This window comes from Euprymna scolopes, chromosome 23 (genome assembly GCF_053919585.1).
Source record: "Euprymna scolopes isolate OS-2025 chromosome 23, ASM5391958v1, whole genome shotgun sequence".
Classification (NCBI taxonomy): domain Eukaryota; kingdom Metazoa; phylum Mollusca; class Cephalopoda; order Sepiida; family Sepiolidae; genus Euprymna; species Euprymna scolopes.
The window spans coordinates 121,486,441-121,508,334 of record NC_136504.1 but is presented as its reverse complement, the minus strand read 5'-3'; the positions used below and the strand labels follow the sequence as shown (position 1 = coordinate 121,508,334).

At 32.3% G+C, this 21,894-nt stretch overlaps 1 protein-coding gene across 3 annotated transcripts in view; it reads right to left on the bottom strand.

Annotated features, from left to right (window-relative positions):
- The window catches only part of LOC145246173 (uncharacterized), a 422,674-nt gene that overhangs the window by 332,749 nt on the left and 68,031 nt on the right, over positions 1–21,894 (bottom strand). The gene's annotated exons all lie outside the window — the stretch shown is intronic.

The window sequence follows — 21,894 nt, the reverse complement described above, 5'->3', positions numbered from 1 at the left end:
CGCTGACATGCTGTCAAACTGGCTGCATCATAATCATTTTCAAGTCAAACAAATATTTGTCGAGCCGTCGTCTTTGACACCAAGTCCTCTTATATAATGTTTTGACCATTCTACTGAATGTTTCTAATCTTATTATGGCGGCGATATTTGACTTGTATCCTCAAGTAATAAAAGAGATGGTCTAAAAAATAAGAAAAAGTTGGATTTTTAAGCTTCTATTTCATTGTTATTTTTACTTTTATTCGATCCTGAAATCTTCAACGCCCGATGAATGGGATAAAGCTTATTAGAAATTGACAAATAGTAATCGTGTGGCTTTAAACACATATTGCTTGCGACTGTTTAACAATGACGCATCATGCAAATATTTCCAACGATAGAAGCCTCTCTTTTATGGGCATCCATACATTGATGATGAAGCATTCACGAAATTCGTACACCATGATGTTAGCTCCCTAATTGCGACAAGTGTAACGTAACCGTTACACTTGAACTGTGTTCATTACGGTTCAATCTTTTTTCGAACCCAAACACAAACAAAAACTGTAGGGAAACGCGTGACTTACTTAACTAGCACGTGTGCATAATTAAACGGGTCGGTCGTGGAACGAAATGAAGGAAGAAAAAAATAAACAAAAATCTCTGACATCTCTTTATATGCTTGCCACCTGATATGCAAATGAGATGTTCCTAGTTGGAGATAAAAGAGGGTTGATTTTTCAGAGAGGAGGTTCATTTTGAAGTTGGGTTTTGAAGAAATAAGTTTGATCTGCAGAAATGCTTTTGGAGTTGAGAGAAGGTGCGTTACGTATATAGAAGTTTGGAAGTTAATAGTAGCCCCCTGCTTCAAAGTGGCACTGTGCCTTGTTTGGGGTGAAAATTGAATTTAAAATGGAAGTTTGGACAACAGTGTCGAACTTAACCAAGAAATTGGTAATGTGAAGGGCAGAAGAAATAACGTGTGTTATTTAATTATAATAACATATCCGACTCGGCTTTTTTTTTATTTTGTAACAGTAAGTCTTTTATCATCGTTACAGTTAAAACCGCTCTCGGGCACCCCCCCCCATGCCGTTTGGTACCGTCAAAAAAGAGCAAACAAACAAAATAAATCAAATTCGGCTTTTCTTTTTTCTAACACAAGTTTTTTATTGCTGTTTTTCTTTCCTGCCTTTTGCTTTCACTAAATAAAATCAACTCAGCTTTTTTTTTCTTTTTGAACACACGTCTTTTATTTTTTTTTTCTCCCTGTCTCGACACCAGTATAAAAAGTTTTTTTTTCTGCATCACTACCATTTTCCGTCTCCGGCTGTACACGTCCATCTTTTTCAACCGAACTTTTTCTTTTCCGACCACGCGTTGCCCTTTTTTTTCTTTTTCTTGTCACGCACACGTCTTAATTTGTATATGTGATTTGATTCGGCAATCGCTGCTAATATCCTCTCAAGTTAGCTATATTACAGCTCCTGTTGATATTTTCCACGTACTTGTATGCGTTCTGTAACATTAGAATCTATAATCCTGAGACACTAGTGTCTTTTGCTAAACAGCTTTAAACTTTCAACCGTTGAATAATCCTTGGAAATCACAGATGAAATTTTCTTGCAAGTTTATAATGTCGAACTACTGGAAGGTCAGTTTCAAATGTCTGGGTTCAATAACTGCAGGTTTGCGTGGATAGAAACTGTTAGTAATAGCATCTGCTTGTATTAAGCCTAGCATAAAAATGGTTTGGTGGAGGTTGTTAAAGTGGACTAAAAGGGTAGGTCAGTCTAGTGCTACTAAGGGAGACAACTCGGTTACTACAATCTACCGAATACTGAAGTAGACTAACGCTTCAGTGATTTCAGTAATAGGTAATGATGGTTTTTCAATTGTATGGATATTTTATAACGTATACTTTATGTTTAACATTTAAAATAACGCATATACTATATATGTAACTGGAATATAGAATTGTGTGTATTTAATTTTTTGCGACATTGAACATGATGCTTATGAAAGCTTTGTATTCTCGCAATGAACCGTTCTGCACTTTTATAATCTTCCAGGAAATGATCGGCATAGTTCAGGATATAGCTCCCAGCACAATGCAGCTATGTAAGCTCAGATTTTTTTTTGTTTTATTTTAAAATGTTATGTTTCTAAATTTTAGAGACGAGGATTGGTTATGTGTACTATTTGCATTCATCCGACTATTTTTTTTTCATCTTGAGTATCATTTTTAAGTGTCATTTTCACAATGTTTCAGTCGGTGTAGCTTCCGTCCTTCTTCAAGTATATCTTGTGGACGTCGCGAATGTTTCTATCAATTCAGAGATCTAGAGCTAATTTCGAACGGAATACTTTATTTATTTTACAGGAGTAGCGTTTTCTCATTCTTCCATCGGGCGTGACTATTTCTAGAGCCAAAGCCATTCAAGCGTGCAGTACTTTTAAACATGTTCTTTAGAGCAGATTTCCCAATGGGGTATGTACCGCCCACCAGTTGACGTTACGTGACTTCAAGTGGACGATGACAAAATTTATCATATAAGGGTCCTCGAGATCCTTTAAGAGGCGGTGGAAGACTGAGAACTTCTAATAACATTACGAAGCTTTTCTCAACTTATTTCCGGTCATCAACAACAATCTGCACATTGATCAGTGATTCCTGTGATTCTTATTCTTATTTTTATTTTATTGATTATTGCATTAGTTAAGTTATGATATTAACTCACTTGGTTTATAAATGCTACTGTTCCCATTCGATCGACAGATAGAATTTTATTGGAAAACTATATACATTAAATTTTATTGAAAAACTACATACATATTCATTTATATATTTTCACGTTAATTATGAACAAATACACCTAACACTATTGTGTGAGGTGCATAGAGTGAAGGTACGGTCGTCGGTATGCGAATGTTCTAAGGGTCGTTTGCCGAAAAAGGTTCGAAAACCTTGCTTTAGAGTGGCCGTTATAAGTAACAGTATATATTCTTATTTCGACATCTATTATATCTATAAAAGTGAAAGTGTCTGTGTGTCTATGTAAATTTCCCTACGCAATAACTCTGTCAATTTTTAGTCTACAGACTCGAAATTTGATATGCAGGGTACTGAGATTTGGGAAAATCTATTTGATCGGTTTCGGCCAGGAATGTGGCTTTTAAATGGTCAAAGTTCAACGATTTTAGCTTTAAGAACTCTACTAAACTCCTCCTCCAATTTTGGGTCTAAACACTTGAAATTTTAGGTAAAGGTTCATTGGACATGGATATATCTTAATAAATTGATTTGAGGCCAAAACAATAAATGTTAAGGGGTCATAATAGGGGTCAAAGTTAAATAATAAACCGTTTTTTTTGTTGCACAGCATACACCTCAAAACACACGGGCAACACCGGGCACCCATGCTAGTAATATATATAACATGGTAGCAACTGCAACAGAGAATGTAAAATGGGCATACTTAGTTATAAAGTATAAACGATGTCCTCTCTATTGAGTTGAAGCCGCTTGGTTGATTTTTAAAGGACAGAGTGGCACTTGTTAAATGGTGACTCGGATTATAGAGTTTTTTCTTTACAATTATTAACCCTAAACAAAGCATATTGTCAATTTGACGCATGGGGCTAAACTTTGGGACCATATCAATAGGAATACTAGCAAAGATGGGGATCTACATTTCCACAATCTTCGGGAGACCTCTGATCTGGGGAGTTAGGAATTCAGATATCTTTTCGAATAAGGTTTAGATTTCAACACAGTACTACTGACAGAGAAGCAGAGATCGGGAATGGAAATCCATGGTCTAATGATTCGTGAGAAAGAAACTATTAGATTAAAAAGGGCATTATCTTGAGCGGGCCCCTATAAACCACGATCAGCGGGCCAAATTCGGTCCGACAAATTCTGTAGTCGTGTAGAAGGGGCTCTTTTAAAAAACGTAAAAATATTTCGAAAAATTGTTAAAAATAGAGATGTGTGAAAAAAGTGAGGGGTTATTGTACTTATTATTCAAGAAATGATTAAAAGAATGTCGTTTTGAAAGTGTAACAACAAAACTAATGTGAAAAACACTATGAAAAATGTTTAGGTCTTTTTTTCTTTTGGGCCTCGTAACTCTAAAAAGTCAACAATATGGCGACCCTTTCAAAACTTTGGATAACACTGATTTAGGATGTTAGACAGATGCCTTTTCGAATTACGTTTAGATTTCAACATAGTGTTACTGTAAGTGAAGTAGGAATCAAAAAAAAGCATTACACGGTTTAATGGTTCGAGAAAAGACATTATTAGATTCCAATACTTTCCGGCATTTAGGAACATCTAGACTGAAGATATTATATTTGGCTGCTTGTCAGGTAAGTATGGTTATTTAAGTCGAGGAAGCACACGTGCTACGAGTTCATCAGTTAAATTTAATTAAATTACGTGTAAAACAGACACAGAGATGCAACATTGTGACCATTGGACAGAGATTGGTGCATAATTTATAGTGCGGTACAGGTTAGATTGGCGACTCTTTTGTGGACCGTGTACAAGATGGGGAGACTATTAGTAAGTGCAGCACACTATATGTGGCAACAATAATCCATGCATTAGTTGATAAATGCTTTGTAGAGATACAGAATACGGTAAAGTGTGATTAGTTTTCTAGCGTGGTAGATGACGACCACCTTCTTTTCAGAAGCTTTGTATTTGTTTCAATACACGTTGCCAGTGAATATTAAATCCAACGATGAGTTCACGATGCTATAGCATCAGGTTGATATAAAAATGTTCTTGCGGTTTTAAACTTTTAAATTTAGATGAATACACCTCAGCTCAAACAAAAATGTATTCATCGGAATAAGCACTGTCAGAATCAACGCACTTTTGCCAACGCAAAAACAAGTGTATTTATGCCAGTAACATAAAAGTCGTGCGGTCTGAGGCAATAAAGTCGCTGAAGGCGTTTTTAAGTATCGCTTAGGGTTCTGAAACATTTCTCATGCTGAAAGTTGTCGAGGTGCTCAAAAAAGTGGTAGTCGATAAATGTTGAAGTGTGGTGGATGAGTCAGAGATTCGTAGCATAATTTGTTCAACTTCTGCACGATCGGTTTAGCAACGCGTGGTCGGGAATCTTCGTGGAGGATAATTGGGTTCTTTCTGTTAATTAATCCTGTCTGTTTTTGTCGAAGTTTCTGATGCATTTCATCTTTTTGCTGACAGTACTTCTCCGCCGTAATGGTTTCACCCGCATTCACAAAACTGTAATGGATGAAACCGGTCGCAGCTCACCAAACAATCAGCATGACGTTCTTTTGTGCAAATTGAGTATTATAGTATATACGCAATCTCCATAAATTAAAACATCATATTTAACTGTATTTTATGATCGGGCAATATTTCCACACGAGTTTTTATAAAACTAAGTGCGCCGAGCAAATTAGTCAGTTTTATGAGGGGTTTTGAAGAGGTTTTAACGATAAAAGCCGAGCTGTGAAGCAGTCATTTCTTTCTAACGCAATATAATCTCTAACTAAAACAGAAACCTTTTCATATAAACAACGTAACGTTTTAAAAAAGGAACGAATACAATGTTTAAAACCATTTACTTGAAAATTTGAATCAAGTACAAATTAAAATACTTCTTTTTCGCAAAACAATATAGCCATAAGAAGATAAATCGTCTCGGAATATATATATATATATATATATATATATATATATATATATATACATATATATATAAACTGTGTCAATCGTTTTATTGCAGATTCGTACACTATTAATATTTCACTAAACTTACATCATATTAAAATGAAAATTGTATTATCAAATGATTGTTTCAAAGTTAGTTATTTCCCAAAATATTATTCAAATCCATGCAATATTCACGGAGTTATGACATTTTATTTATTATCAAGTAATTTATACTGTCCATCGCTTTTTTGCAGGTCTTTTAAAATGCCAAAAACGGGGCGATTAACGATTATCGAAAAGGAAAGGATTGTTGCTGGACTTGCAGAATGAGTGTTCATCAAGGATTTAGCTATGAAGCTGGAAGGGATCCAAGAACTTTGACTTCATTCGTGAAAACCCCAACACCAAATCCAACAAGGATAATGGCACCAGAAGAAACTTCGTAGGGAAGTCAACCGAAACCCGAACATCAACAGTGCTTCCATTTTTGCAAGAGCTGAAATCGCTCCAAGAAATAGACAGACCCGATGTAATGTGTTGAATGAAATGGCAAGGTACATCAAAACAATTCCAAGGCCTCCTTTGAACAAATAACATAGGGAAAAACGAAATGCTTGGACACAGAATTACATGAAAATGGATTTCCAACGTGCCCTATTTATAGATGAGACCCGTGCTACTCTTGACGGTCCGGATGGATGGGCTAAAGTTTGGAACTCAAACGGAACTCCAACTCCTTACAGAGTTTATCGTCAACGAGGACGTGGAAGCATCATGTTTTGGGCTGGAATCATTAGAGATTAGTTGGTTGGACCATTCCGAGTTCGGGGGAGGGGTGTAAAACTTACCAGCAATGCGTACACTGCCTTTTTGGATAAACATTTTTCATCATGGCTAGATGACTTACCATTATCACGTCGCTTTCAGGTGATCTTTATGCATGACAATGCACCATCCCATTCTGTTAGGCAACTGCAGTCTTCCTGGAATCTATGAACTTTCTTGGAGAAACCCTCATGAGCTAACCACTGTGTTCTCCGAACCTTAACCCAATTGAATATCTCTGGTCAATATTAAAAAAGGAGGGGGGAGTAATTTACAAAAGGGAGAAGAGCAATTTACTTTAACGGTTGCCTTGTGGAGAACATAGTTGATATTGCTAGAGCCATTATCCTTTTTTGAGAAAAAAAATTGAGTTATTCGGTGGACAAAATGCTGTTTTAAGTTATTCATGTCGATAAATAATTAATTTATTTGATGCTTAGCATCTAGAATGTGCTTTTTCTCATAATTCTTTGACAGGAAAATATAATGCAAAATCCTTTGACAGGAAAATATAATAAAAAATAAAGTTCGAATGATAAAACATTGTATCTTTGGCCTAAAACAACGGTTAAAGAGACTTGCAATAAAGCGATGGATAGTGGAAATTCCCCGAATAAGAATAAAATATAATCTTTGTGAATATTGCATGAATTTGAATAAAACTTTGGGAAATAACTAATCTTAAAGCAGTTGTTTGATGATATAATTTTCATTTTGTTGTGACGTATATTTAGTGAAATATTGATATCTTACTTATCTGCTATAAAACGATTGATGCAGTTTATATATATATATATATATATATATATATATATATATATATATATATATATATATATACTAGCAAAAGTACCCGTCGCTTTCGGGGGTATCAAAACCAAAGCTAAATATGATGAAAATAAAAATAAAATAGATAAACCCCATAATTTATTATATCGTACCTGTTCACACTGAAACACTTATCACAATATTCTGTGGATCTATATAAAAAAAAAACCTTGTGACATATTTCCATTCTATAGAGGTCAGACGCGAACGAACACCCCATATTTCTTCAAACTGAAACATACTTATCAAAGTATACTTACGCAGATAGATATGAAAAGTCTTTGTTGAAGTTTGTGCCTATTTCCATTCTATGGAGGCTAGGCGCGAACGCGCTCCCCACAATTTTATTATACCATTCCTATTAAAGTTAAAACATACTTATCAAAGTATTCTCATGTACATCTATATCAAAAAACACTTGTAAACATTTTTTTTTTAATTGTTAAATTTTTTTATTTCCATACTTTGTGGACCAGGCGCGAACGCAGACCCCACAACTTTAATGAACCACGGTTCTTCAGGATCAAACATACCAATTCCTGTGTCTCGATACATCTTCTATCATTATATGTAATCAGTTTTTTAAAATAGTCAACCATGTAGGAGCCTATTCGTGACCAGATACACACACACACACAAAGACATTCAGCTTTATATATAGGCCCCGTGTTTTGACAAGCTTCTGGGTTTGACCTTTACTCCTGATCTGAAATGGAACACGTACATCAAGTCTGTTGCCAAGGTCGCTGGAAATATGGTGGGATCCTTCTACCGCTCCAGAAGATATCTCACTACTGATGCAATTTTCTATCTATATAAAAGCCAAGTAGTCCAAGGATGGAATACTGTTGCCATATCTGGGCAGGAGCGGCCAAAAATAGCCTATCATGCCTTGACAGAGTACAAAATAGACTTCGTGGCTTAGTGGGGGATGCCCTTTTCTCTACCCTGCAACCCCTCTCCCACAGAAGAGACGTTGCGAGCCTATCCTTGTTTTATCCTTATTTTCATGGCAGGTGCTCCTCTGAACTCCAATCCCTGGTCCCCCTCGCCAATCTTTCACGAAAAACACCCGTCTAGCTGAATCCACTGTGAAAAATTTCCCCCACTCTCTATCTGTGCCTAAATCAAAACGCGGATTTCATGAACAAAGCTTCTTTCTTAGAACTGCACGCCTGTGGAACTCTGTTCAGTCTGCCTGCTTCCATCCGGACTACAACTTAGATGTCTTCAAGTCTAATGTAAACAAATTCCTAATGAACCGCCCCCTTAAGTAAACACTTCATCAAATCTCCACACTAACGTAATGTACTTGCAATAAGCCTTATCCCTGAGTGGCTTCCGGGCCTTGATAAGTGGTGAGCACTGTGTAAAAAAAATATACACACACATATATATATATGTAGTAATGTACATATGTTATGAATATATATATATATATATATATATATATATATATATATATTCAAATTTTTATATTTTTATAAGATATGAAAAAATAATAAAAGAACGATAATATAAAATACATACGAATGCATATAGATTTATTCGTTTATTCAATATAGATGTTATATCAATTAGAGGTGAAAGATAATTAAAGTCTTTATATAATGGTATTTCGAAGCTTAATTCGTCTCACCAGGAGAGTCAAAGATGCTAGGTAACATATTACTTAAGGATACGATCTCTAGCAACAGGTACATTAGGAGTGAAACAATTCGGCGCGAGAGAAAGATGGTAATACATTGAAATTGTTGCGGGATGAAATAGGAGAACTACAGTGACCTACGCGATAGAAACGGACTATAGGTGATATTACAAAATGAATGCATGTGAATACGGCATATGACATGGTCCGGAAAACGGGTGTTAGTTGAGTATGTGTGTGCCTATGTGCATGTATACTATATATAGTGATTGGAAGTTAGTTGAGTATGTGTGTGCCTATGTGTATGTATACTATATATAGTGATTGGAAGTAGATTCGCTTTTAATCGTATGGAGTTCGAGATTAAAACTAAAGAAGGTGTTTTCTTAAAATAGGGTACATACCAGGTCCGGAAATATTAATTTCCATTTTAAAACTTAATAATGAAACGATGCATAAATTATAAAACAATAAAAGAAATAAGTATAATAACAAAAGATAAAAAGATAAAAAAAATATGAATGAATGAAATAAAAGATATGATTAAATAAAAAGAATATTTTTTCTTATTGTTGTATCTATATTTTTATTTTTATTTTATTTTACTTTGTACTTTTTTATTCTTTTCTATTTAATACTTTTTATATTTTGTGATCCCCGATAAAAGGAAGGTGGACCTGCAAATTCACTATTGTCCGTTCGTCTTTTTGTCCGTTCGTCGGTCCACACTTTTCTCAATAACTGTCTTACCTAGTACTTTATCCATTACGCCATGATTTCTTGTTTCCCTCTCCAGAGAGTATTGCCGTATCACAGCTTTCAGTGTCATTAGAAATTTGTAGGCGCATTCAACTGTTATCCAGAACGCGATCGTATTTTCAGCATGTGTTGAACGTAGTAATCACTACACAATCGGCTATCGTCAGTGTAAGTTTTTTTATTGCATTAAAAACCTAAAATTCCTATGAATTGGCGTGATATAATGTTTTCTGTTTCTGAAATTTTGAGGATTGATCAGTTGTATTATTCGGATTACTCTTCTCACTTGATGCTATTGATGTGTGTCCCCCCTCCCTCCAAGTGTTGTCTTGGAATTTTTTGAAATTTTGCACAAACATTTAGAGATAATAAAAATACTCAATTGTTGGGTCTATTTTGCCATATTTGTCCAAATTGTTCTGTGTATATCTATTTAGCAGTTTTGCATGGTGTTGAACTCTTAGAGACTTTGGGAGCTAAATGAAGGAAGTGCAAATGATGAACTTAGTTATTTCTTTTTTGCATGGTGCAGAACTCAAGTTAACGTATGTTACGGCCTAAAACTGCACCATTTGTTTATTTTCACCAGGAGTTGACGTCCCCTGGGACATTTTGGGGCTAAATGGGGCAGGGGCAAATGCTGAAATGACTATTTTTAGATGACTCGTTCACTGTGCACTCACGGGGGGGGGGCTGTGAATGCTTCACTTGTTATAACTTTATATTATTTTTTACTTTTTATCCATTATGTTTTCATATAGTTTATCCTTTTATTTGAAATCGTTGAAACGGTACAACAAGGCCATTGCAGCCTAAAGAGATAATTTCGAACGAGACTAGAGTTTCATGTGCGTACTATCAAAAAGTCTCCATACGAAAAAAAGTCGGGGAACGTATTGAAGGCCACTCGTACATTGTGAATTCTATAGTTTCATTGAATATCCTATTTAAAATATTTTATGAATGAAGTAAGTGAAATAAAAACGTCGTACACATTAAGCATCTTAAGAAATTGGTTTAGTATTTAGTCTTTCTCCTTTAGTGAATAATGTCTTTTCCATTACAACGCACTTTTCATCCAGAAAACATTATTCTCACGCTTAAACGACCTCGATATAAATTTTTAAGTGCATTGTTTATTCGAAATACATGCCAAGCTATTACTTTACCGCCAAATTGTACTTTAAAGTCACGTTTAAAAAAAAAAACACCTGCATAGGAAATATTTCTTACACTTATGGCTTGTTAGTCCAACTCGTCTACTATGCATGATTCAACAAGTGAGTAAGTGGTTTGTTCATGTTTGTTCGTCAGTTACACACTAATTCCCGTAACGTGTGGGTTTCGTGATTAATTCTTTTTTATTCATAAAAAATTCTGACCGTAAATATTTAAGAAAGAAGCGTTAATATCTAAAAAAAAAAAAAAAAGTTCGGCTGTCTTTTTCAATCACCAGTTTCGAGAGTAACCATTACTAATAGTCAGTATATTCGAACTAAGCCAACAAGCCTTACATTGTCTTTGCTGGCTTTCCTTTAGGACACTAGCAATAAACATGAATGAAGGGAAATTAAGTGCATATGAAGTAATATTGTCAGGTTGCCACAATCAGCAGTTATGAGAGTATTAGACAACACTAAATTTGACCAATTTTTCTCAATTCGTTAACGAGGGATTAACTTGTTTATTATAACTATTAGTATAAAAAGTTATATTAACAGCTCTAACTTCATCTGCTTTTATCTCGTTTAGTCAAGAAGAAATCCTTCTAAACTGGGACAGGTTCTTCTTTTGTCTGAATGCATGACAATTCCCGATTTTATATCGCATTAATAACTGACCTTAGGTTTAACTCTACTCTCGTCGGCAGGGGATAAAAAACTCACAAATGATCTGTGTGGGTCGCTTCTAAAGTCTATATATATATATATATATATATATATATATATATATATATATATATACTAGCTGCACTCGGCTACGAATTGCTGTGGCTCAGTTTGTTATAATGGAACACATTCCTCGCAATCGCATTTTCTATTGTTTATTTGCTTTTATTATTTTTTGCAATTTTTTAAAACCAATAGTAGTCGTTATTTTCCACAAAAAAGATCATTTTTTTTGCTATAAATTGTTAGGTGAAAGTTTTTTTGTTTTCAGGGAAACTTGCAATTTTTTTAAAAAGAAAGTTGGCAGTAAACGTTTCTATTTGAAAACAATTTTTTTATTATAAAATGAACAGATGAATGTTTTATATGAACACTGTAAATAGTTAGGTGAAAGTAGAGAAAAGTTTTTTTTTTCAAGAGAATGTATAAATTATTTTTTTGTGTACAGATGTTAAGAAAATAAACAGAAAAATACTCTCATCATTAATTAATTAATTATTCAAAAAATAAATAAAATGTTGATTTAGTGTTAAAAAATTTGTAACAACGCTCGGTTGTATCCGGTGATTGCCGCTCGGACCCTAACCATAATTTGAATCTGGGTGGGGGGCCAAATTCTGCATGAGTACCATTCTTTTTAATTTCGTCTTTTGTTCAATTTATGAGTAGGCTATCAGCGATTGCAAACTAACAAATTTAACCATAATGCAAATTCAACAATTAAATAATTTCAAAAAAGTGCTCAGTTTCTAATAAAACTCCTAGAAAAGCAATCCCCCTTATTGGAACCACTCAAGGGAAGGGCGAACCCAAATTATTGCCCGTATGTTTTGGAGAGGTTCTATTTTTTCCTTTTTTTTTTCAATGTTTTAAGCAGATTTGACACTCAGCTGCCAGATTTTTATAGGTCGCTCGGTTTTTAATATAATGTAAGTAGATCTAGATGTGTATAACTTACGATAAAACTTACTGAGTATGCGCTGTTTTACGGTTGTTGTAAAAATGGAACGGAAACTTTAATTTCGCTCCGTTTTAATCTTTTTTTAATTGTGCCTCCCCAAACGAATAAATTCAAAAGAATCACATTCAACAATTGTACTTTATATATATAAAGCGTAAAATACTTCTTTTTTGAAAAGTTATTAATGAAAGGGAAATAATTTCATTTTTAAACGAAGAAAGTCAGTTTGGTATATCTTTTTGTTATTTTTTACATAAGTCCAATAAAAACGTCGACATTTATAGGTTGTCGAGTTCGTTTACAACAAATACACACTCCAATTTATCCATGTTAACAACGGCTCTCGGAATAGACACCCCAACCTCCCCATGTGAAGAACAGCTTTCGGAATAGACACCCCTAACCTTGTCAGCATACCCAAACCCTATAAAAGTTGACATGTCGAATGTACCTAATGTAAAAGGGAACGACATTTAAATTTCCATTCAATTTTATAACAAAATAATACATTTTCACTACGGTTTGAATAAATAATAATTCCGCAATCATTATTTGATAAATACTGAAAATTTCATTAAAACTGGTTTATTTCCTGATTTTTTTAATGAATTTTTAAGTAAAAGGAGGGGTCAAAATATTTATAAATTTTGAGCGTCGGCATTCATTCTGCTCGTAGGAAACAAAGTGGTTAATTTAAATTAAATTTCAATCACATGGTTACATTATAAATAACTACGTGATTAAATCCATTTAATATTTACCGATTAGAATCTGATATTTTAAATAAATATTTTATAAAATATGATAATAATTTGTTTACATTAAGCGAGACCATGACCTGTAGTGGTGAGACCAAAAATTCCTTTAAGTGGTCACGTGATAGTTGGCGGGCGGTGATAATTAAATGTGTCCTCAAACAAAAAGAAAAGGGCAACATCGGAACAAAGAAAACCACCTCTTTATTAAAGAAAAGTTAAGTATAAGATTATAATTAAAAAAGATATATAAAAATAAGCATGGGTACAGTAAACATTTTAAAATTTTTAAATTAACTAAAATTTTATATATATAAATATATATATATATATATATATATATATAAATTTTAGTTAATTTAAAAATTTATCACGTGAACTGTTTGTATTTCAGATCAAAAGATTTTTATTATTCTATGTAAGACAAAGTGATTTTGTTTTTCTTATAACTTCAGTTTCCCTCATGTTGAATGGCCTGTCTGCTAAAGCGGTTTTAATTTTAATTTTTTTAATTTTTAATTTCATTAACAATTTGAAATTTATTTTAGAGTTGAATTTTAAGCTCATGTTCTATAATTATATAAAAATATTAAATATATCAATTTATATGTTTATTAATAAACAGATCCACCGGACCTATATATAAAAAAACTTTTTACCGGACCCATTATACAAACAAAGGAAAATTGCTCCAGGAAAATGCCTAATTCGCATCATTATATTGTGATGTGGATTACTCAAAATACAGTTTGGATCATTTTACCACACTGCTTTCGAAGACATTCACTTCGGATTTTACCATGCAATTTGGATGTTAAATTTTATATCTTTTTCTTTAACTTCCCTTACACTATGACTTTTAATTACTCAATCAATTTTTAATTGTGATTTTCCATGTCTCACTGACTTTAGCAAATACGGTGTAAACCATTATAACTATTTGCTAATATTTTCTCCTCTGAAGAGATGGTAGACATCGAAATCCTATAGGATAAGGAGTTAAAATATTTCAAATTTATTCTTTGTCTTACATAGAATAATAAAAATCTTTGGATCTGAAACTCAAACATTTCACGTCACAAATTTTTAAATTCATTGAATGATTATAATTTTATTTATTTGCTCTATCTCGTATATCGAGCAATTGTTATTTAGGTGGGATAATACTTATAGAATATTACTGCCAGTAATATTTTGTAAATCCTATAATCACAGGTTTCCATACCAGCTGATTGTTGGATAGTTTTATTCTGAAGTGTATATATATATATATATATATATATATATATATATATATATATATATATATATATATTATTGCGATAGTAAACCGAAAGAAATATGTTTCATGATACACATATGCATATTAACCTTAATATATAAGCAAGCAGGAAGACCTGATGTTGTCCGACATTGAATAATACTCAATGAAAGTTTCACACACCCTGTTGTCATCAGAATCAATGAAGTCGTCCATCTTCAAATCAGATCGATTTATTAACTGCTCTACGTGGGGATCCATCATGGTGCAGCGGGAGGAAGCTTAACATGCATCCTTACCATAACTTTATCTTGAAGACATTATATTCTACATTGCTTTTAGAGAATCTACTCTTGATTTTATGAAATTATTTTGACATAAAATGGTTTGAATTAAAGTTTAAAATGCAAAAGTCACGTGTCATGCTTCAATTTCGCTCTAAACAGAAACATTCGTTTCGAACGCGCTCAAGTCCTATCAAGGAACCTACTGTTTATTTAATATGCCTGTCATTACTACTTGTGCGGTGATAATGGCTTAAATTTAACTTTAAAATGAAAAAGTAACGTATAATTGTGCAATTTTTCTTTAAACAGAAACATTCATTTCGAACGAGCCATTGTCATATTAAAGAACCTACTGTTGATTTTATACGTCAAGCCTTTTCGGTTTGTGCGGTAACAAAATTTATCAAATGCATTTGTCATGCTAGGCAGTTTAATGTGTTAAATTTGGTTCAAATCATATATCTCCTTTTTCATATTATTATTTCGATCATCGATCATCGCACATTATTAAAGACATTCCGATAAAAACTATTTAAGAACATTGCCAGGCACATAACGTGCCTTCATGTGATATTTTATAAAAATCGGCTCAACCATTCTCGAGTCCATAGGAAATGAACACACAGACACAGATACACAGACGCAGACACACACAGTTCAAGTTATATAATAGTAGATATATAAAAAAGACAATAAATTTCTACCGTTCGATAATAAAGATAAACGTGTGATTCTTGCGTGTATACAAGGTGATCCCAAAAAACAAAAGCTAAATGGAGGCCATCTAGAACATATGCTGTAGAACGGAGAAAAAACGCCAAAAACCCTCGTGTTTAGATGTGATGTTTTGAATATAATAAGCTAGTTATGGCCAAAGTTTCATTTCATCGGACAAAACACTAAGAAACGAGGCCTAATTAGAGTTGGAGCCCATTTTTTGGGGATCACCCTGTATTTTTTTTTATTTGCTTTTATTTTGCTAAAGTAAAACAATCAAATAATTCACATTATTAACATTGTAATCGATGAATGCGTTATAGTTTGAAAATCATATTTAAAAAAATAATATTTTTAAAAATTCAGGACTGTGGTGTATGGATTAATAAAATATTTGTTACTTATGCAGAGAACAACCCGTTATTCCGTGGATGTTGTGTCGATGTATTTCACAAGCTTACGTAAACTGCCTACATATGCCGAGCGCTGATCAAATTTTAAAATACGAGAACAAAAGAAAATATCATGCTAGAAAATATTTATCGTCAAATTTTGTTATAAAACTTTAAATAAAGACTGTTTGAATAAAACCTCAAATAAAAACTGAAAAAATCTTTCAAATAAAAACTGTTTGAAAAAATTTCAATTATTATATTTGCTTTTTAAAAAATGCTTCGCTAAAATTTGTCTGACGTCACTTCCGTCGATTGGCTTTGTAAAGAAAGACGTGCGACTTTTACCGAAAGCCACACACTAATAGAGTAAAGCGCCCACAATTGACTATGAGTGTGTATACATATAAACGTTTAATTGTATGGGAATAATAGTTGTGAAATAATAGTGTTTTGTGATATATTTTTGTGTGACGCCAGACAAAAAGGAACTGCCCTTATTTACTCTTGGGAATCATCACTAGTGTCCCCCACTTCATCTCATTGGACGGCTCTCATTTTGTGGCCGAGTAATTGTTCCTTAGAGCAAATTACTCTGTATTGCTCGACCAGATTCTGACAAAACCAGCAACAACAACAGCTACTTCTACTACTAATACTACTACTATACCACAGCTGCACCTACTACTACTACTACTACTACTACTAATAATAATAATAATAATAATAATAATAAGAGGAAGAAGAAGAAAAAGAAGAATAAACGCGGATACCGTTAATCCTACATAAATAATTACTGTCAATAATCTAATTACTTCTGAAACAATACATTTCTGAAAAAATAACCTCCTCTTTCATTTTTCGTAAAGATAATTGTTATTGTCAGCTTAATATCCTTTTAATAAATAGAAGGAATATCTCCTTTTTATTTATTTATTTGTGTAAACGTGTATCTATTGAGATTTTTGATACAATATTTTCGACTCTTCTCGACGTAAACGTAATTGTCAGTTGGGAACGCTTTCAGTCAAGAAAATCATGGAAAACTAAGTTGTTTCATCCGCCATCTTGTTCCATACCCTAATAAACTAAGGGAAGAATCAAATTAATTTTTTAACAAAAGAGTATATCACCACAAGTAATAATACCACTAAGACTAGGGCATCAAACCGGGGTCCCCAGGAACCCTAAGAGTCCATTACAATTGAGGGTCCACAATGATATTTTGATGGTCCATGAATAAAGCCAACCTGTATTGTTTATTATTATTATTATTATTATTATTATTATTATTATTATTATTATTATTATTATTATTATTATTATTAAAAATATAATTTCTACTGTAATTTTGATTGACGTAAAAAAATAATGTAGACATTCAAATTAATTTAAATGTATTTTTAGATGCCCAAATATTTTTATAAAATTTTATTTGAAAGCAATAAAAACGTTGGTTCTTTTTCTATTACATTGTCTGTCTAACCGTTACCCTCCCATACTATGACTAATTGACTAATAGTTAAAAGAGAGCTCACCAAAGAAAAAAAAAAGAAGGAAACAAGAGTCAATTGGTAAAAAAATGTTATATGTATAAATATATATATTTACTTTTGAAATCACTGCTATGTATTGTGTATCATTCAAACACTATTTGAATATATGGTTAAGTGTCAGTTTTAATCATTTAGGAAAGCTTTAAAGTTTCACCACTCACTTATATGTCGACCAACTTTCAAACAATTATTAAAGTTAATAGATGATCTTCTCAGCTATATTGTAAAAAAAACAAATTTTCAATTTTCGTTCAGTAAAACAAGAGTTATGATGAATTTTCTGGTGTTCAAAATTGTAAAAATATGTAAGGAGGTTAGCTACACTTTTTATGGCTGGTTTCCATAGACACCTCATCACTCAGCGACTACTGTTGCTACTAATTTACTGCTGTCGCTAAAAGAGAAGTAAGAAGTGCAACAGAGAGAATGAAATAGGAAATGGAGATAATAAAGGGGATTTTATTGAAAGCAGACGAGTGCCATATATTGTTATTACAAAGGTGTTTATGAAGACAAAAAAAAGTGAAATTAAACAAAGAACAAGTGAATTTATTGGAAGCCTGGAAAAATTATGGATTACAATAGAAAAATGCGAGCATGAAACGTAATATGGCTAAGCTGAAACATTGAAAAGTAAAGGGCTAGTTGATAAAACTGGAAAAGAAAAGGACACAGTATTCTAGTAACAAATATAATAAATTTATAACTTAAAGTATTGCAGCATTATGTATTTTAAAAATTCAATTTATAACATTATATAATCGATTCTAAATGCTGCGATATTTTAAGTTATAAATTTACTATATTTTTTACTAGATTATCTTGTCCTTTTCTTTTCCAGTTTTAACAACTAGTTCTTTACTTTTTCCATGTTTAAGCTTAACCATATTACTTTTCATGCTCGCATTCTTCTATTGTAATAATATAATATGTCGATAGACAATTGATTATATACGGAGGCTGCACTAATTTAAAAATAATAGTTAAGCGTCTTTTAAGACCGGTCAAACGTCGGGCGCTAGGTTTCAATAATTCTCTGTACTAAGTTTATAATAAATTGTAGTCCACATTGCACCGTAGAGAACATACTGTTAATTTTATAAAACTACTTTCACATAATGGTTGGAATTATAGTTTAAAATGCAAAAGTCAAATATCCTGATCCAGTCGTTCTCTAAACATAAGAATTCATTTCGAATGTGCTCCTGTCTTATCAAAGAACCTGCTCTTGTTTTAACTATTTGCACATTCTCCGGTAAAATTACAATTGTTGATCGATTGATCTTAGTTCAAACTACATACGAATATTAAGAAAAAATTCAAATATGATTTTTTTAAATTCCTAGAGCAAATTCGACGTATTACAGCAACGTTTGAAAAATTTCTGGAATATTAAAAAAAAAAATTCACCGCCATAATACGGTATCCATATGGCCTGCCAAAAAATGTCAAAAGATTATTCCTTTCATATTGAAAGCCCGTTTTATTCATTCGTTTGGCGCAGCACATTTAAATTATTTATATTTGGTTTACATATAGTTCATGTCGATCACATTATCTAACAATATCAAATACTAGCAGAGGAATCTGACGTTGCGCGGGATTAAATGATGATCAACAAGTGTTTCACACTCACATGTTTTTATTGTCAAAGAAATCGGTAACATCACGCGTTTTCAATGAAATCGATTGCTTGATTGATTAATCTAGTTGGTGACTCACCGCGATATACTAAGAAACAGCTTCACATGCCTCCCCCTGCGATTATTTAGTCCACAATTCATGCATTGTAAATAACCTAATGTTGACTTTATAACAAATACATTTTTCCATAGAATGGTTTGAATTTAAGTTTAAAATGCAAAAGTCAAATGTTGCTCTTAATAGAAACATTCATTTCGGGCGCACACTTATCATATCAAAGAAACTACTGTATATTTTATATAACTGGCCTTTCTACTTGCATGGTGATAATGGGTTGAATTGAAGTTTAAAATGCAAAAGTCAAGTATCAAGGTTCAATTGTGGTCTAAGCAGAAACATTTATTTCGAACGCGCCCCTGTCATATCAAAAGTTTTAATCATTTAGAAGGACCTATTGTTGATTTTATATGCTTGGGATTTTTTTTTCGCGCGGTAATAAAATCTCTCAAATACACTTGTGACGTGAGGCTTACACTACATATTCTTATGCAATAAATCTTAAATCAATGTAAAAAAATCAATATATCACACAGTGTGTTGCATTAGGTAAATAAATATTTAGGAACACTTTCGTTCATTGTACCTTAAAACAGAAAATGTATTTGTTATTTTGTTAGTTATGGAAATTGTTACACAGAGAGTGAACTCTCCAAAAATATTATTGAAGGTAGCCTCAAACTATATACAATCTATTCTATTATTTTTATAAAAATAAGACTGTGTGTGAGGACACTTCTCAACCTATATACTCAATGAATTTTTCATCTACAGATTTGAAATTTGGTATATATGATATTCAGAACGTGGCAAAAGTTTTAATCGGCTTTCATTTGGGAAATCGCGGTTAAGGAATCAAATTGGTACGTGGGGATTGTCTGATTTTTATTTGTTTGTCAAATGTTTCACGACTGCGCATGTGGGATCGAGAAATATACATCTTCTTTATATTAAGAATAACATTTTCTAACAAGAGTTTGGAAATGGCGTGTCAAGCTGGTGTAATGGTTATCATACTCGACTCAAAGTCTTTAGATTTTTGTTTCGATCTCAGCCAGAGTATTTAATTTTACAAGAAGTATTTTAAGCCCTCGTAACGCCGGGCGGTCTGTTAGTATTCCTTTAATAGTGAAAATATGTGTGTCAGGACATCTCTTAATTTATATACTCAACGATTTTTATCTACAGATTGAAAATTTGGTATATTAGGTATTCAGACACGTGCGATAATTTTTCATAGGTGCTCATCCGGATAAAAGGGCTGTTGAGAAGTCAAAATTAAAAGGTGTGTACATGGGGGGTCATTTGATTTTAATCTGTTTATTAACTGTTTAACGAATTCGAATGCGTGAATACTTCAAATGACAGATTCCTTATGTGAAGAATAAGTAAGTTTGAATACACTTTTTAAAGATGGGTTTAGCTGGTCTAATAGTTATCGAACCTGAATCACTGTCTTTAGTTTTTGGTCTCGATCTCAACTCGAGTATTTTTTGTTCCATACAAGATGTGAATTGTTTTATAAAAATCATAATACTCCCATGCATATGCCTCCGTTCCTGTATGAATTAAAATATAATATTTATGCGTATTTTACTACCGCGGAAACCGTGGAATGCCTACTAGTATTGAAAATCATATCAAAGTTTCTAATAAATTAGGAGCAGTTTTTTTCTTATTGCATTTTTTACATGTTAAAATATAATATTTATGCATTTTTTACATGTTAAAATATAATATTTATGCATTTTTTACATGTTAAAATATAATATTTATGCATTTTTTACATGTTAAAATATAATATTTATGCATTTTTTACATGTTAAAATATAATATTTATGCATTTTTTACATGTTAAAATATAATATTTATTCATTTTTTACATGTTAAAATATAATATTTATGCATTTTTTACATGTTAAAATATAATATTTATGCATTTTTTACATGTTAAAATATAATATTTATGCATTTTTTACATGTTAAAATATAATATTTATGCATTATTTACATGTTAAAATATAATGTTTATGCATTTTTTACATGTTAAAATATAATATTTATTCATTTTTTACATGTTAAAATATAATATTTATTCATTTTTTACATGTTAAAATATAATATTTATGCATTTTTTACATGTTAAAATATAATATTTATGCATTTTTTACATGTTAAAATATAATATTTATGCATTTTTTACATGTTAAAATATAATATTTATTCATTTTTTACATGTTTAAATATAATATTTATGCATTTTTTACATGTTAAAACGTAAGAATCTCGGATTTAGTTTCAGTTTTTATTACATTGTTTCTCCCTTTTAAAAGTTAGAATGTCGCCCTTTTCTCCCTGTGCACAGACACACACACTCTCTCTCTCTCTCATATATATATATATATATATATATATATATATATATATATATATATATATATATTTTTTTTTTGTTATTACATTTTCACCCCAAACAAGGCACATTGCCATTTGGTGTAGGGGGCTACTGTCAGGGGAAACATCTACTGGAGTACTATGTAGGGATTTGGGCAGCGAGATGTTGGTTCATGTTGCACTTGAACTTCTGCACGTCAGTACAGTTGGGAAAGCAGTGACCTGGAATGGAATTCCAAAGTCT